The following is a 17944-nucleotide window of genomic DNA, read 5'->3' as shown; positions in this document are numbered from 1 at the left end:
GCGTCCGCGCCCGGGGCGGGGCCGCGGGTCCCAGAAGCCTCCGCTCGCGGGGCGTCTCTTGCTCGCTCCCGACAGCTGCGATGACCAGGCCGCTGCGAGCTGGCCCTGCAGCGCGTAAGCGGTGACCGGTGCGGGCCCCTTCCCTCACGGTGCTGTCCGTTGCGTAGGACTTGGCCTCCTGCCGGCCGCCCGGAGCTCCTCTTCGCCGGGTGTCCGAGTCCCGGTGTCTGCGGTCGGGGACTCAGAGTTGGGGCCGCTGCGTTCCGCTCCTCGGGTCCCGTTTGGACGGACCTGGGGTTCGGGCGCTGATTGTCCCGGGAGGCGTTGGTCAGTGTCCTGAGCGTTTTGGAGCTCAGTCGTGGAGGGGCGCCCCAGGGGGCTGCAGAGGGAGGCCTGAGGGCTGCTATGCACCCGCCGCGCCCGGACAGCGTCCCTGGCCTGGCCTCGAGGTCAGTAGTGCTGAGGTTGAGAGATGGTGCTCAGATGTGACTTTCCTCCGAGCCCCGCTACCCGGGTGGCGTTTGTGCCCATTGTACAGATAGGAAACAGAGGTTCAGAGTTGGTGAGTAGTTTACAAAATCAAATGGCCAGCAGCCTGGTACCGTAATGTTACGTTTATTGACATCGCCAAGTATTGGCATTCGTAATTTTTATTTTATTTGAAAGACAGAGACAGACCTACCTCCGTTGGTTCGTGCCCCCAAACTGCCGGCAAGTGCTAGGCCGATGCCAGGAGCCAGGAACTCCATCCGGGTCTCTCTGGCAGAAACCCAAGTGCTTGGGCCTGCTGCTGCCCTCCCAGCCACGTTAGCAGGGAGCTGCATAGGAATCCTGGAGGCTCGCTTATGGAATGCAGTGACCCAAGCGACAGCTTCATTAGCAGTGCGGTGCCTGCCCCTGCTTAGGGATTCTTGTAAGAAGTGCTGCCACACCAGTATTCTTCGTGGCACAGATAATGCTGTTTTTAATGGAAAATCATAAATTTCAGTGGTTGAGTTGAGAAATGATTCAGGAACATTAGAGAAGTTAATTCTTCAACCAGTTGATTTCATCCATCCTGTCCTCTTAGGTTTACACAGAGTTAAGATACAACAGTCCCTCTCTTAAGTATAAAAGAGCTCTTTTGTGTGTTTGTTTTTTTATTTATTTGAAAGGCAGAGTTACACAGAGGCAGAGAGAGAGAGGTCTTCCATCCACTGGTTCACTCCCCAAATGGCCACAGTGGCCGGAGCTGGGCCGATCCGAAGACAGGAGCCTGGAGCTTCCTCCTGTCTCCCACATGGGTTCAGGGGCCAAGGACTTGGGTCATCTTCCACTGCTTTCCCAGGCACATTAGCAGGGAGCTGGATCAGAAGCGGAGCAGCCAGAACTCATACCGGTTCCCATACAGGATGCTGGCACTGCAAGCAGCAGCTTTACCCACTACACCATTGCGCTGCCCCGAAAAGAACTCTTCTACTAAGTATTAAATGTCCAAGTGACTAGAAAGTATATAATCTGGTTTTTAAGTTGGCCGTACTATTTCTCACTTAGTGACATAGAAACAGATGGTGTGCTGTACAACAGCTGAGTCTAAGATTTGATGCAATATGGTATATACCTTAGGTTGAAGTGTTAATTCTCTAAACACGGTCATAAATTATTTCATTTTGATCTCATACAACTGCTGGGATATCGGTAGGAATTATTGTTTTCTAAGGCAAATGAAACTCAGATAATTTTCCTTTTCTTATGGCTGAGGTGGTGCTTTGAGTCAGGTGACAGGTATGCTACCTAGCTGCCTAGGATCTGGGTGAACTAATATTTTAGCAAGTTGGTTTCCTTTTGTCAAGAGTTGTAAAATATTGAATTGCTGGACCGAGGAGTCAGATCCCATGCAGCCAGAAAACTACTCAAATACTGAATTACACCATAATATTTTTATTAATGTGATTAGATTTATAGAACATGTACAGTGCACATCTGGTTAAGCTATTTTTACCTATAAGTAATTGTCTTCTTAATGTTTTCTTTTAAAGAGATATAGTAAGTATTGAAAATCCAAAAACATCCCCCTGGGGCAGGAGTTGTGACTCAACAGGTTAAGCCACCACTTGGGGCTCTGGCATCTCATAATCAGTGATCCCACATTTCCGATTCAGCTTCCTTCTAATGCACCTGAGAGGCAGTGGATGATGGCACAGGCACTTGGGCCCCTGCCACCAGGATGAAGTTCTTGGCTCCTGTCCTGGGCCTGCCCTGGTCATGGCCGTTGCTGGCATTTGGGGGATTGAACCAGCAGATGGAAGATATCCTCCTTTTTGTATCTCTCCCTCTTTGTCTGTCACTCTGCCTTTCAAATAAATAAATCTTTAAAAAGAAAAAAAGGAAAACATTCCCAGAACAGCAATATTTATTCTGCTGTAGACATGACCATGTAACTACTTCCTTGTCAAAAAAAAAAAAAAAAAAGGAATATTTTCCCCCTAGGAAATGATTCCAATTTTATTGTGAAATATAGTAGAGTTCACTTACTTGCTGGGATTTATCTAGAAAATCAAGTATGCCTATATAGAGTAGAATATCATTTTTAAAAATTCGTGGGGCAGGCATTGGGCTCAATGGTTAAGCTGCCCTTGGGATTGCCTGCATCCCACAATGGAGTGCCTGACTTCGAGTCCCACCTCCGCTTCCAATTCCAGCTTCCTGCTAATGTGTACCCGGGGAGGTCGCAGGTGGTGGTTCAGGTACTTAGTTCCTGCCAACCACATGGCAGACCTGGATTGTGTTCCTGGTTGCTTCTTTAGCCTAACCCAGCTGTTGGGGGTATCTGGGGTGTGAATCAGTAGATTCTGTCTTTGTCTGTGTGTGTGTGTGTGTGTGTATGTATTTGCCTTTAAAACAAATAAAATTTTTTTTAAATAGTGAAATCCTTGATCGCAACAAGTTCCAGTGATCACTCATCTTCTGTCTCTGAATTCATAGCTTTTAAGTGTCTGAAAGATAATTTAATTATCTATTTGCTTGTTTATTACTTACGGCAAAGGTGATACATGATTGTTTAAAAACTTTGAAGCCTTTCCAAAGTACGCAACAAAGAGTGGTCTGTCCCCATAATCCTGCACTCCTGAGTAAGCACGGTGAGCTGCTTGGTAGCCTGGCTTTGCTTCCCAGCCTTCCCCTGTAGCTGGCAGTCTTAGACAAATAATTTGTCCTCACAGTGCCTCCGCTTCCTCTTCTCAGTGTGATAGTGCTGGTTTGCAGGGCTGTGTAAGGGTTTAATTAAACAGGTAACATGTGCTGTATATTCTCTGGCACATACTTAAAAATGATCATCTGTGTAGATGTGTGTAGTCAGCATAAGCTAGATCATGTTTGATAACCGACAACTCCCCAGATTTTCCTGGCTTAATAAAACGGAAGTTTATCCCTTGCTAGCAGATGGGCCGGGCAGCTTTTTCACGGCCTCACCCTGGGATCCAGGATAATGGAGGGTACACCCTGTTATAGTTAAACTCTCAAATAGATGACATCTTTAGTAACCACAGCAATGAGAAAAGGCTAGGAAATCACACATGGACTTCTTACTGCTTCATCTCGTAACTGACATACTCACTTCACAGTTTATTGGTCCTAATTTGTAGCCACGTCCCTGCCCAACTCTAAGTAAACAGAAATATGGAGGGCACACTATTAGGTGAGTGCAGTCCCCTCTCTCCCAGTCCACTTTCCCCTGGCATGGTATGGTACTCTCTGCACTGTGCTGTAATTCTGTTTTTCTAACTTCGTGTTTCCTGGCCACCTCCTCATGCCAGTTGACTCATATCAATTGACTATTCAGCCTTTCTCTGTGTCAGGCATTGTTCGAGGTACTGGGATAATCCTTGCTTTTATGTATTTTATCAGATTATGAGCAGATCAGAAATAAATTTTTAAAATATTTATTTTAAAATTTATTTGAGGTCGGTGCCGCGGCTCAATAGGCTAATCCTCCACCTAGCGGCGCCGGCACACCAGGTTCTAGTCCCGGCCGGGGCGCCGGATTCTGTCCTGGTTGCCCCTCTTCCAGGCCAGCTCTCTGCTGTGGCCAGGGAGTGCAGTGGAGGATGGCCCAAGTGCTTGGGCCCTGCACCCCATGGGAGACCAGGATAAGTACCTGGCTCCTGCCATCGGATCAGCGCGGCGCGCCGGCTGCAGCGCCTGGCCGCGGCGGCCACTGGAGGGTGAACCAACGGCAAAGGAAGACCTTTCTCTCTGTCTCTCTCTCTCTCACTGTCCACTCTGCCTGTCAAAAAAAAATTTTTTTTATTTGAGAGGTGGAGAGAAAAATCAGAGAGTTGAGTCCCCATTCTCTGGTTCACTCCACACATGCCTGAAATGACTGGGACTAGGCTGGGCTGCAACCAGGACTTGGAACTGCAATCCAGGTCTCCCAGATGAGTAGCAGGAACTCAATGACGTGTGGTTTTACTGCTGTCTCCCCAGATCCTCATTGGTGGAAGCTGGAGGCAGGAGCCAGAGGCGGGTATTGAACCCAGCTGTTCCAGTATGGGATGTGAGCATCTTAGCCAGCGTCTTAATCAGTAGACTGGACAACCCCATTTCCTTTTTACAATTTTACTTTTTGAGAGGCAGAGAGGAAAAGCTCCTGTCCACCAGCTCATTTCCTAAATGCCTGTAAAGTCCAAGGCTAGGTCAAAGCAAAAGCCTAGGAACCAGGAACTCAATCTATGTCCCACATGTGGGTGGCAGAAACCCAACTGCTAGAGCCATCGCCTGCTGCCTCCCAGGGTCTGTGTTAGCAGGAAGTTGGATCAGGAGCTGGAGCCAGGGACAGCACCCAAGTAGTCTAATGTGGGCCATAAACCCCTACTCTAAGAAAAAATATTTTAAAAACTATAGTATCAAAAAAAGTTTATTTTGATACAAAATTTTTAAATTCATGCATGGATTTTCATAACAGGTGTTCCTATGGACTTTTTTTTTTTAAAGATTTATTTATTTATTTGAAAGAATTACAGAGAGAGGTAGAGACAGAGAGAGAGGTCTTCCATCCACTGGTTCACTCCCCAGATGGCTGCAACGGCCGGAGCTGCACCGATCCAAAGCCAGGAGCCAGGAGCTTCTTCCAGGTCTCCCACGTGGGTGCAGGGACCCAAGCAAATAGGCCATCTTCTACTGCTTTCCCAGGCCATAGCAGAGAGCTGGGTCAGAAGTGGAGCAGCTGGAACTAGAACCGGTATGGAATGCCGGCACTGCAGGCGGTGGTTTAACCAGCTTCGCCACAGTATTGGCGTCGAGTTAAATTCTGAAAAATGGGGCTGGCATTGCAGCATAGCCAGTAGAGCCACCGCCTGTGACATGGGCATCCCATATGGACGCAGGTTCATGTCCTAGTTGCTCTACTTTTTTTTGTTGTTGTTGAAGTGAATTTTTTTTTAAGATTTATTTATTTATTTATTTGAAAGCTAGAGTTACACAGAGGCAGGCGGGGGCTGGGGGGTAGGTCTTCCATCTGCTGGTTTACTCCCCAAATGGCTGCAACAGCCAGAGCTGGGCCAATCTGAAGCCAGGAGCCAGGAACTTCCTCTAGGTCTCCCACTCAGGTGCAGGGGTCCTTGGGTCATCTACTGTTTTCCCAGGCCATAGCAGAGAGCTGGATTGAGAGTGGAGTAGCCAGGATTTGAACTAGTGCCCATATGGGATGTGGCACTGCAGGCAGCGGCCCCACCCGCTACGCCACAGTGCCAGCCCCAACTACAGCAATATTTTTAAAAGGTTTATTTTATTTTTATTTATTTGAAAGGCAGATTGACAGAGAGAGACATCTTCCATGTGCTGGTTTACTCCCCAAATGGCCGTAATAGTGGGCGGCTTAACCTGCTACACCACAGTGCCTGCTCCTGCTCCACTTCTGATCCAGCTCCCTGCTAATGTGCCTGGGAAAGCAGTGGAAGATGGCCCAAGTGCTTGGGCCCCTGCACCTATGTGGGAGACCTAGAAGAAGCTCCTGGCCCCTGGCTTCAGCCTGGCCCAGCTCCAGCCATTGCAGCCTTTTGGGGAATTAACCAGCAGATAAAAGACTGACCTCTTCTCTCTCTTTCTCTCTCTCTCTCTCTCTCTCTCTCTCTGTAACTCTGCCTTTCAAATAAATAAATATTTTTAAAAAATTTTGAAAAATGTGAGAAGGTGATCTTTGTGACTACCTCTTAATAGTCCAAGAAAGTATATCAGTATGTCTTAGAAGTGCATGAAGATGCATTTTATTGTTGTATGTATTTGGAAATGCTTAAAACACTGGCATCCCATATGAGTGCCTGTTAAAGTCTTGGCTTTTCCACTTCTGATCTAGCTCCCTGCTAATGTGCCTGGGAAAGCAGCAGAAGATGGTCCATTTGCTTGGGTCCCTATACCATATGGGAGACTGGGGTGGAGTTTTAGACTCCTGGCCTCAGCGTGGCCTGGTTCTGACCATTGTGGCCATTTGGGGAGTGAACCAGAGAGTGGAAGATCTATCTTCCTTCCTTCCTTCCTTCCTTCCTTCCTTCCTTCCTTCCTTCCTTCTTTCCTTCCTTCCTTCCTTCCTTCCTTCCTTCCTTCCTTCCTTCCTTCCTTTCTCTCTCTCTCTCTCTCTCTATTTAACTCTGCCTTTCAAATAAATAAATAAATCTTGAAAAAATGTATAAGGGAAAAAAAGTTAAACTGTAAAATATTGTATCCACAAGCAGTTTAAAAGTGTTGAGCATTAAAAGTTTTTTCACAATATCTTGGCTACTTTTTCAAGTAATTGGGCAAATGCACAATTTGAATAGAAACCTTAGTCATGTACTTGTGATTCTCCCACTTGAAAAACTGTGTTTTTTGGTTATTTGCTTTCTGTTGCCTTAGGAATAAACTACAGTGTATAAACATTTTGAGTAAGTTCATCTTTTTTGTTTTCTTTGCTTCAGCTGGGCAAGAGACCCAACAATTAGATGATTGCAATGGAAACAAAAACTGACTTCAGCCTACTTCACCCCAGTGAGTTTGCTGGGCTCTCCAAATCCTGTTTGGCTGATGGTGAGGTCACTCCCAGATACCACTGGGAGTGTCTTGGAAGATTACTAACTCAGAACCACCCAGTACTGAAGGGAAGTGGTGACAGGCTGGCCAAGCGGTGAGCAAGAATGCTTGTCACAGACACATTTGTCAGTGTTGGTCACAACTAAAACATGATATTTGGAGGAAAATGCATGCCATTGCCAGGAAGCTATGCTTGATGGGCTATGGCCAGAGAGGAGGAACTTACAGATACAGAGAGATTTGCACTTGCATGGCTTGGGTAACTTGGATATTGGGTACAGGAAAGTTCTGTGTTTTATTTTCACAAATTAATTCACCCTAATTATAATGCACTTCGTATGAGGCAAAATCTGTGTTCTGAAGACAACATTGCTACCTTAGGAAGGGAGAATTTACCACATCCTGCTCATATCCAGTTGGAAACGTTTTTAGGATTTGGAATGATTAGCTTTTCGGTGTCAGACTGTCCTCGCATAGGCTTTATCCAGTCCTAGAGCCAGCTTTGGAATAACAAACGGTCGGCCCTCAGGGTCAGACCCAGGAAACAGATGCCTGATACCATGCAAAAGTCCCCAACCTACCTGCAGACCACAACCACAGTTTTCCCTTCTGAAAAATGGACACAAAGTCTCTTCCTCCTCTATCTTACTGATATGTTTTGAGTACAGTATACCAAAATTCCGAAAGGGAAAATAAAGAACAATTTAAAAACCGCCATGGGGTCCTTAAACAGAGTGTTCCCATGTTAATTTCAAGTCCCCCTCCCAAGAGAAATTTTCTCAGGTTTCTACCTGGGGACTGGAGTTTTGCTCTGCACTTGGTATATCCCATGTTCCCCAGTCACTCATCATTCATTCACTCACTTTTTTTTTTTTTTTTCATTTGAAAGGCACAGAGAGACAAAGCCAGACACATTCAGTCTTTGTTTCAGTGAGGTGAGTACCATGTGCCAAGCACCATGCTAGGGATTAGCAATACAAAGAGGAACAGGGCAGACAGCTCCAGCCCCCAGAGAACTTAGAATAAGGCAGGGAGACCAACATTATAGACATGTTTACAAATGCACTGAGTGCATGGAGAAATGTACCAGAGGCTGTGGGAGCTATCAGTGGGTGTGATATACTTTGATATCTGGGTCAGAGGGTTTTAGTGATACCAAAGGTAAAACGAGAGAAATGAGGAGGAGTTGGACAAGACCCCTTCAGCTGACTAGGAAAGGAACTTGGTGTAGGCAGCGGGAACAGCACTAAATAGACTGTGAAGTACACATGGGAACGCAGCCTGGCTGTGTTGCACGGAGACAGAGTTCCACCTTTATTCCTAGGGGAGTGCGAAGCCATGAAAATCGTGTGTGTTTGCTTTTGATTTATATGTTCAGGCAGTTAAAAGAACCTTCTAGCTACTACAGCCAGCCTGTATATCCATAGGTTCCTTATCCACATGGAAAATGGGAAAAAAATGCAGCTCTACTGAAGACTTTTTCCCTTTGTCATTATTCCCTAACCAATATAGGATAGCAACCCCTTACATTGCATGTACATGGTATTAGGCATTCAAGGCAACCCAGAGATGATTTGGAGCGTACAGGGGAATGGGCATAGGTTATGTACAAACATTATGATGTTTTACGTAAGGGAACTGAACATCCGTGGATTTGGGTATCTGAGGGTGGAGTTCCTAGGGACAACTGTATGTGCCAAACGGAGGAGATGCTGGCACACACATTATGTAATGTGGCAAATCCACTTAGGAGGCAGCTGAAGGAAATGGATTCAGGGATTGCCAGAGAAGAGGAAAATAAGAAAAGGAAACAATAGGATTTGGTGGTGAGGGGAGGACGAATGACTCAGAGATGGCTTTCCAGACTTCTGACTTGTGCTTGTAAGGAATGCTTGGTTTGGGAAGGAGACCATGACTCGAGCTTGCTTAGGGAATGGCATCCACAGAAGCCAGTCAGCACAAAGTCACATGTAGACGTGCAAGTGTACTTTCTCACAGATACACCAGACTTAGCAACCTGATCCTGAAAACTTCGCGTTTCAGATTTTGGATGACCTTTATTTCCTGTCCTCTACAGTCCTATTCTTGGGCAGTGCAGATCCTCCAGACCATACTTTGGGTGTGGTGCTGGCACCGTGCAAAGCCTCCTCTTGCCTGTAGATTCCCAAACCATAACTCCTTGCTTTCTGTTATCCTTAGGCCTCTCACTTAAGATCTGATTGCATCTGGAAGATCACTCCCACAGCTTGAACTTTGTTCATTTCTTTTGCTTTTTAAATTTTTCAGTTTTCTTCATTGTTTTCTACCATACTGTCACTATCTTTCCGCCAGCTGCTCATCTTCCCAAAACTAAATATAAATGAGAAAGCGGGGGCTGGCGCTGTGGTGCAGTGGGTTAACGCCCTGGCCTGAAGTGCCCTGGCCTGAAGCGCCAGCATCCCATATGGGCGCCGGTTCGAGACCTGGCCGCTCCACTTCCGATCCAGCTCTCTGCTATGGCCTGGGAAAGCAGTAGAAGATGGCCCGAGTCCTTGGGCCCCTGCACCCACGTGAGAGACCTGGAAGAAGCTCCTGGCTCCTGGCTTCGAATCGGCACAGCTCTGGCCATGGCAGCCATTTGGGGAGTGAAGCATCGGATAGAAGACCTCTCTCTCTCTGCCTCTCCTCTCTCTGTGTTGCTCTTTCAAATAAAAATAAATAAATCTTTTTAAAAAATGAGAAAGCCATTTAGAAGGAAGAAGAGTATTCTATCGCCAGCTAATATTGGGGTTATTTCTGGAGGCCACCTGTTTCATGGTAATGAAACAAGGTTGAACTTAATTCTGTAAATATTCTTTAGTCTTCATCAAAGATATCATTATAACAAGAATATAGAAAAAATGAAAATGAAAGTGTGAAAGACGGGGATGGCATTTGGCCTGGAGATGACTCTGGCTAGGATGCCTTTGTCCCATATGGGAGTACCTGAGCTCAGGTCCCAGCTCTGCTGTCTATTCCAGCTTCCTGCTAAGGTGCCCTCTGGGAGACAGCAGGTGATGGCGTAAGTGATTCAGTTCCTGGCCTGAGTCCCAACTTCTGTATAGAATGGGGAGTAAGCCCTCTCTCCCTCTCTCTCTAATTAAATTAAAAATTATTAAGTGTGTGATAGCAGATAAATACTAAATAAAAGATCTATTAAAATCAGAAAGAAATGAGATTTTTAAGGCAAAAAGCATTACCAAAATAGGGTCACTGGATACGATAAAAGGATCAAATTATCAGGAACAAGAAATTAGAAACAAATCCCACAGATACAAAGAGAGATTTTAACATCTATTTCCCAGGGATCTGTAGAGCAGATAAAAAGATAAAATCAGGCTGAGCAGTTAAGGTGCCTGCATCCCGTGTCAGAGTGCCTGAGTTTAAGTCCCGGCTCTGTTCCCAATCCCAGCTTCCTGCCCCTGTGCACCCTGGAAGCAGCTGCAATGGCTGAAGCAGCTGAGACCCTGTCACCCACCGGGAAACCTGGTTGAAGCTTCCACCCAGGAACCGGCACGGTGGTGTAGTAGGTGAAGCCATCACCTGCAGTGCTGGCATCCCATATGGGTGCCGATTCAAGTTTCTGCTGCTCCATTCTCAATCCAGCTCTCTGCTTGGCCTGGGAAAGCAGTAGAAGATGGCCCAAGTCTTTGGGTCCCTGAACCCGCGTGGGAGACCTGGAAGAAGCTCCCGGCTCCTGGCTTCAGATTGTCCCAGCTCTGGCCGTTGTGGCTAATTGGTGAGTGAACCAGCAGATGGAAGACCTCTCTCTCTCTGCCTCTGCCTCTGCCTGTCTGTAACTCTTCATTTCAAATGAATAAATAAATCTTTAAAGAAAAAAAGTTTCCACCCAGCTATCAGTTTCAGCCCAGCTGTGGAAATTTGGGGAATAAACTAAAGGATAGGAGTTCTCTGTCTGCCTGTCTATCTCTCAAATAAATAGCCAAATAAATATTTTTAAAAATAATTAAAATCAAGGATATAGAAAATTTGAACAAAACAGTATACTTGATTCAATAGAGTACACCACCTAAAAACTGCAGAGAATTTATTATTTATTTGAAAGAGTTACAGAGAGAAAGGGAGAAACAGAGGAGAAGGAGAGAGAGAGGAGAGAGAGCGAGCTTCCATGCACTGATTTACTTCCCAGATGGCTGCAGTGGCTAGAAGCCAGGAGCTTCTTCCAGGTCTCCCATGTAGGTAACTGGGGCCTGAACATTTGGGCCATCCTCCACTGGTTTTCCCAGACCATCAACAGGGAGCTGGATCAGAAGTGGAGCAGCTGGGATACAAGCTGGCACTCATCTGTGATGCTGGCATCGCAGGTAGCAGCTTTACCCACACGCCACGATGCCAGCGCCAGTATACATTCTTTTAAACATTATGTTTGTTAAAATGTTTGTTAGCCAATATTGGGCCATAAAGTAAATATAAACAAATTTTTTTTAATTTATTTTTTTGAAAGAGTTATGGAGAGGCAGAGGCAGAGAGAGAGAGAGATCCATCCATCCACTGGTTTGCTCCTCAAATGGCTGCAAAGGCTGGAGCTGGATTGATCCAAAGCCAGGACCCAGGAGCTTCTTCCAGGTCTCCCACACGGGTGCAGGGGCCCAAGGACTTGGGCCATCTTCCACTGCTTTCCCAGGCCATAACAGAGAGCTGGATCAGAAGTGGAGCAGCCAGGTCTCGAACTGGTGCCAATATGGAATTCTGGCACTGCAGGCGGCAGCTTTTCCAGGTACACCACCAGCCCCTAAACAAATTTAAAAGAAGTACCATACCTGTTGCATTGTTTGACCACAGTGGGATTAAATAATAAATACTTACAGAAAAGATAATTATGAAATGTTCATATTTGGAGATTAAGAAACACATTCATGAATCAATTAGAATATAAGGAAAATTTGAAAAGTATTTTCAAAAAGTATTAAGATGATAAAACCATTGCATATTAAAAATGATGGGTAGGCATTTGATAGAGTGATGAAAATGCACCCACACCCCATATCACAGTGCCTCGTTTGAGTCCTGGCTCCTCTGCTTCCGATCCAACTTCCTGCTGATGCGCTACCTGAAAGACAGCAGATGATGGTTCAAGTAATTTGTTCTCTGCTCATATAGTTGAGTTCTGGGTGCCTGGCTTCAACCTGGCCCAGCCCTGATGTTTTGGACATTTGAGGCATGAACCAACAGATGTAAGATCTCTTTCTGGTCTCCGTCTCTGCCTTTCAAAAAAAAAAAAATTCATTTAGGGCACAGTGTGGTACTGTGGGTTAATCTGCATCCTATATAGGAGTGTTAGTTCAAATCCTAGATACTCTGCTTCCAATCCAGCTCCCTGCTAATGCTCCTGGGAGGGCAGCAGATGGTGACCCTAGTGTTTGGGCCCATAGGATCCAAGTGGTAGACCTGGATAGTGCTCCTGGCTTCAGCCTGGCCTAGACCTGGCTGTTGGGCCATTGTGTGTGTGTGTGTGTGTGTGTGTGTGTGTGTTTGTCTCTCTGCATCTCAAATAAAAGAAAGAATAAAATTCTTGAACAATGAGATTTGATGAGCTCATGGGTTGGTGACTACATCCACGTGCTAGGAGGATGCGCCTTCCCAATTCCTCAGGGACAGAAACTCTTGCACTTGGAAGCCTTACAGACTTTGCCCTTGGTACCTCCTCATTGGCTGTTTATCTCTTGCCTTTGTAACATCCTTTATAAAAAATTGATAAACATAAGTCAAGTGTTTCTCCGAGTTCTTTGAGCTACTCTAGCAAATTAATGAACACATATCCTATACCTACATATCAATGATAAAGTTTAATTTATAAATTAGGCACATTTATAATTTATAAGTTAGGGCTGGCACTGTGGCATAGCAGGTTAAGCCACCGCCTGCATTACCAGCATCCCATATGATCAGTGGTTTGAGTTCCGGCTGCTCTATTTCCAATCCAGCACCTGGGAAAGCAGCAGAGGATGGGCCAAGTCCTTGGATCCCTGCATCCATCTGGGGGACCAGGAAAAAGCTCCTGGCCTCAAATTGGCCCCGGACCTGGTTATTGCGGCCATTTGGGGGAGTGAACCAATGGATTGAAGATTCTCTCTCCTGCTCTCTCCTTCTCTCTCTCCCCCTTCTCTATCTAACCCTGACCTTCAAATAAATAAAAATTTTAGAAAAGAGAACAATAATAATAACAGCTATCCTGTAATAAAAGCTATGTGAATGTGAGATCTCTCTCAAAACACCTTACTGTGCTTTACTCACTCTTCTTTTTCTTGGGATGATGTGAGAAGACAGAGGAAGCACACTTCTGCTTCTCTTCGGCATACTCAAATTGCCAGCAGCTGACTCGTGTGAAGTATGGAGCCAGATGGTGCCCAATTTAAAACTTGCAAATTGTTTATTTCCAGAAGTTTCCATTTAGTATTTTCTGACCATGGGTAACTGAAACCACAGAAAGCAAAACTATGAAGGCAGGTATTTGGCCTAGATTAAGCCGCAGATTAGGATGCCCAAGTCTCATGTCACATTACTTGGGTTCAGTTCCTGGTTCCAGTTCTTCATTTTAGTTTCTTGCTAATGCAAATCTAGAAGGCAGTGGTGATGGCTCAAGTAGCTGGGTTCTTGCCACTCACCTGAGAGACTTGGATTGAGTTCTGGTTTCTGGGCTTCAGCTCTAGCTGGCAGCCGTTGTGGGCATCTGAGGGGCGGACCAGCAGATAGGATCTTCCTTCCTTCCTCCCTTCCTCTCTTCCTCTCTCTTCCTCACTCTTTCTCATCTATCTGTATCTTTCTATCTCCCTCAAGTAAATAATAATAATAAGAGTTTTTCTCTTAAAACTGTGAATAAGGGGACACCACTGTACCCCATCGAGAAAATGAAAGGACAGTCTACAAATGTTGGTTGAGGGTGGCAGAGCAAGCCCACTGGCAGAGTAAGAGATGCAAACGTTGGTAGCCAGTTAAGGCCCAGAGGTGTTTGGTGAAGGCACTGATAATACAGCTCCACAGTCCCAGACTCAGGTGAGTCCCAGTTTTCTAGCTTGAGTTTCCCCAGAAAGCATAGCCTGAGGCAAAAGATTAATGCATTATTCATTAAGAAGGGCAGTTCCAAGAAACAGGAGTAAGGAAAAGCAAAAGAGAGAACTAATATGAAACTGCATTATGGAATTGGCCCTGAACAGATGCCAATGAGTGCTCCATCTCTCAGGATAGTACTTAAGTAACCTCAAAAAAAAAAAAAAAAAAAAAAAAAAAAAAGCAACAGAAAACAAAAACCATAATGTTTGCACCTGAAGACTCAAAACAGCACCTAAATACATTTCTTTTTTTATTTATTTTTTTTTATTTATTTTTTTATTTTTGATAGGCAGAGTGGACAGTGAGAGAGAGAGACAGAGAGAGAAAGGTCTTCCTTTGCCGTTGGTTCACCCTCCAATGGCCGCCGCTGCAGCCGGCGCACCGCGCTGATCCGATGGCAGGAGCCAGGATCCAGGTGCTTTTCCTGGTCTCCCATGGGGTGCAGGGCCCAAGCACTTGGGCCATCCTCCACTGCACTCCCTGGCCATGGCAGAGAGCTGGCCTGGAAGAGGGGCAACCGGGACAGAATCCGGCGCCCCGACCGGGACTAGAACCCGGTATGCCGGCGCCGCAAGGTTAAATACATTTCTTAATGATTAGATTTCCCTTATAGGCGGTTGATGTCGGTAATGTAGGACTCTCAGACCTCATTCGTAACTCAGATTCCCTTTAATCAAACTCCAACTCATAATTGGTGGTAATGGATAGCAAGGATAACTGAAATCCACAGAATAAGAGCTACCATTTAGTAAACACAAGGCAGTTTTATATAATGTTTAAGCCTCACAAAGGAGCTTTTGTTCTACCAATTTTATTTATGCCAAAACTGAGATGCAGCTCACTTCAAAAAAAACTTGGCCAAGGTCACAGACCTAGTAAATAGCAGGTCAGGTTTCACCCTTTTTTTTTTTTTTTTACTCCAAAGACAGTGCTTTTTCTATCATGCCTTGATGCCTCTTAGGAAAAAGGATTGAGGTTCCTAAATCTCTTTTAGACAATAATTAAAATTTTTTATTTGCTTAAATAGGCCATACAAATGCATGGTTCAAAATTCAAACCATAAAAGAGTGTCCAGTGAATACTCTGTTTACCCCACCCACTAGGCACCCAATTGCTTTTTTCGGGGTGAACTAATTACCAGTTTCTTGTTTATCTTTCCAAAAATGTTTATGCTAAATATAAATATTACTTTCCCCTTTCAACAGAAATATACAAACACACTATTCTTACCATGCTTTTTTTTTTTAGTGAACAATATATCTTTTAGTGAACAATTTTTTTTAGTGAACAATATTTGGAGAATTCATCACCATATGCTTGTATACAGCTTGGCCAACATTTTGATATTTTCTTATTATTAAAACTTTTATTTCTAAAGAGTACAACTTGCATTAAAATTTATTTGCCCTGTCCACTGCCCTACTTATTCATGGTTGAAAGAATAAAGAACACAGTGAGAATCAGGCAACAGGAAGGGGATGGAGAAACGTGAGCTAACCACAAGGCCAACAGCGGTCCCTCATGAGTTTAGACTTACTGTGGCCCTGGCTCACCTCTAATCTCAGGGATGTCTTGGGAAGCACCTGATGATCCTCTTCCCTCCCAGTTGTTCATTTGCATGAGTGGAATGTGAGTGCCTATTTGTCCTATCGGCAGGTTGGGCCTTCTGGCCCCAAAATGAGAAGACAGTGTTGTGAAAACAGATGGAAAAACCAAACCTTGTTCTTCTCCAGATTCCAAGCCCCAGAGTCTATCACGCGGTACAGCACTCAGTTGCACTTAGTCTAGTGCTTCTCATTGTTGCTTCTTGTGTGTGGGAAATGACTATGTAACATCCCATGGGCAGAGCCTGCACCTTCCAGCACGGTGCTCAGCCGTGGTTGGTGCATGTGAGTAAGTCCCAAGGGGCAGAAGGTTAAGCTGGTGATCTTGTTCATCCCTCCTGCATTGGCAGGAGGCAAAGATAATTGGTGGGAAGTGTGGAAAGATGAGGACAGATGTAGACGGAATCAGAGGAAGCTTTCTCAGCTTCCAAACTTCCTGGAAAGTGAGTATTACGAAAAGAACTATATAGATTTCAAGATCAACTTATCTTTCAATTCCATTTCTCCTGAACTTTTTGAAGCTTCCTCATATGTTCCGGTCAACCCACATTTCCATAGCAACACGTCTTTGAGGAGAAGATGGAAAAAGCTCCCGGGGTGATTCTTCCTCTGTCTTCATACCCAATCCATAATTATAGCTCAGAGAAAGAAGAGATGCAAAGATAAGAGTGAACATCAAATACCCACTTGCTATATAAATTATTAAACATTTTTTAAAGGAAAGAAGATAGGTGTTCCTTTTTCTTTTCTTCTGTCCTTTGTGCTTCTTTGCTGTGGTCATAGCACAAAGAAAAGGGTGAAATGTACCTGTGGAAGCAGCCTGTGCATGTCACATCTGAGGCTCAGGTGGCCTATTTTTGTGTGCCCCAGGTGTTCTATTGATTTGAAGTTGTTTTATCTTCTTTGCCCATCTTCCTGCAAAATTTCCTTAGAGATGTCCTGCCTCCATCATATTCATGTCCACTAATAGATATACTAACACGTCCTAGTTCAGTAGGTCTTCAACTTTATAATGATTCATTTAAAAAGCTATTTATTGATTTACTTATTTGAAAGGCAGAGAGAGAAGGCAGAGAGACAGAGAGCAGGTTCACTCCCCCAAATGCCCACTACAGCTAGGGTAGGACCACAGCAAAGCCAGGACCCAGAAACTCAATCTGAATCTCCCACACAAGTGGCAAGAACTCAACTACTGGGGCCATTACCTGCTGCCTCCCTGTGCGTGCAACAGCAAGAAGCTGGAATCAGGAGCAGAGCCAGGACTCAGACCCAGGCACTCCAATGTGGGCTGCAGACATCTTAAACACTCGGTGAATACTGCCCAGTTCTCAAACAAGCATCAGATTCATCTGGAAGGATTGCTGAAACCCAGACCTCTAGAATTCAGTGTATGACGTGAGAGGGTTAAAAAAATAATAACTTAAACTTTCCATCTTATCAATACTAGCAACTTCATGAAAATTGGTAACACAAAGTGACTGAAAATTGCTCTTGTGGATAATTGTGTGCTGGCTTAGGGAAGGCATTGGCAGGAATTTCTTCAAATTCAGGCTTACGTTATTTTTCCTTATAAAGAATCAGAAATGGGGCCGGCGTTGTGTAGTGAGAAAAGCTGCTGCCTGTGATGCTGGCATTCCATATGGGCACCGATTTGAATCTCAGCTGCTCCACTTCTGATCAAGCTCCCTACTAATGTGCCTGAGAAAGCAGAGGAAGATGACCCAAGTGCTTGGGCCCCTGCCACCCTCGTGGGAGACCCGGAAGAAGCTCCTGGTTCCTGGTTTCAGCCTGGCCCAGTGGCCATTTGGGAAGTGAACCAGCAGATTGGAAGATCTCTTTCTCTTTCTGTCTCCCCACCCCTCTGTAACTGCCTTTCAAATAAATAAATAAATAATTTAAAAAACACTTTGCTAAAATCTAAAATATGACTAAAATGTGTAATTTTTAAGAATTAGAAAGGGGTCATGCAACAAGTTGTAAGTCTGAGCAAGGTGAGTGACTCCTTGCTCACTGTAGGGGCTGCAAGTTGACTTGGACAATTGCTTATTTAGAGATTCAGCTGTGAACCGGAAGGCAGCACTGTTCTTTTCTCTAGAAGATCATTGCATCTGTCAGGCGTTCAGCCCAGCAGTTAAGACACGCGTGCCCCACATCATAGACCTTGGGTTCAGCTCCTCCTCTGGCTCCTGGCCAGCTTCCTGCTAATGCAG

General features: G+C 45.1%; 1 long non-coding RNA gene across 1 annotated transcript; it reads left to right on the top strand.

The window, feature by feature from the left end:
* The first annotated feature begins 8 nt into the window (after nt 1-8).
* On the top strand, nt 9-17657 carry LOC108178313 (uncharacterized). The gene is made up of 3 exons (XR_007910564.2): nt 9-449; nt 10666-10798; nt 17310-17657. It is a non-coding gene; the product is annotated as an uncharacterized lncRNA (long non-coding RNA).
* The last annotated feature ends 287 nt before the right edge of the window (nt 17658-17944 follow it).

The sequence above is a fragment of the Oryctolagus cuniculus genome, chromosome 12 (genome assembly GCF_964237555.1).
Source record: "Oryctolagus cuniculus chromosome 12, mOryCun1.1, whole genome shotgun sequence".
Taxonomy (NCBI): domain Eukaryota; kingdom Metazoa; phylum Chordata; class Mammalia; order Lagomorpha; family Leporidae; genus Oryctolagus; species Oryctolagus cuniculus.
This window is presented reverse-complemented; position numbering and strand designations above follow the sequence as displayed.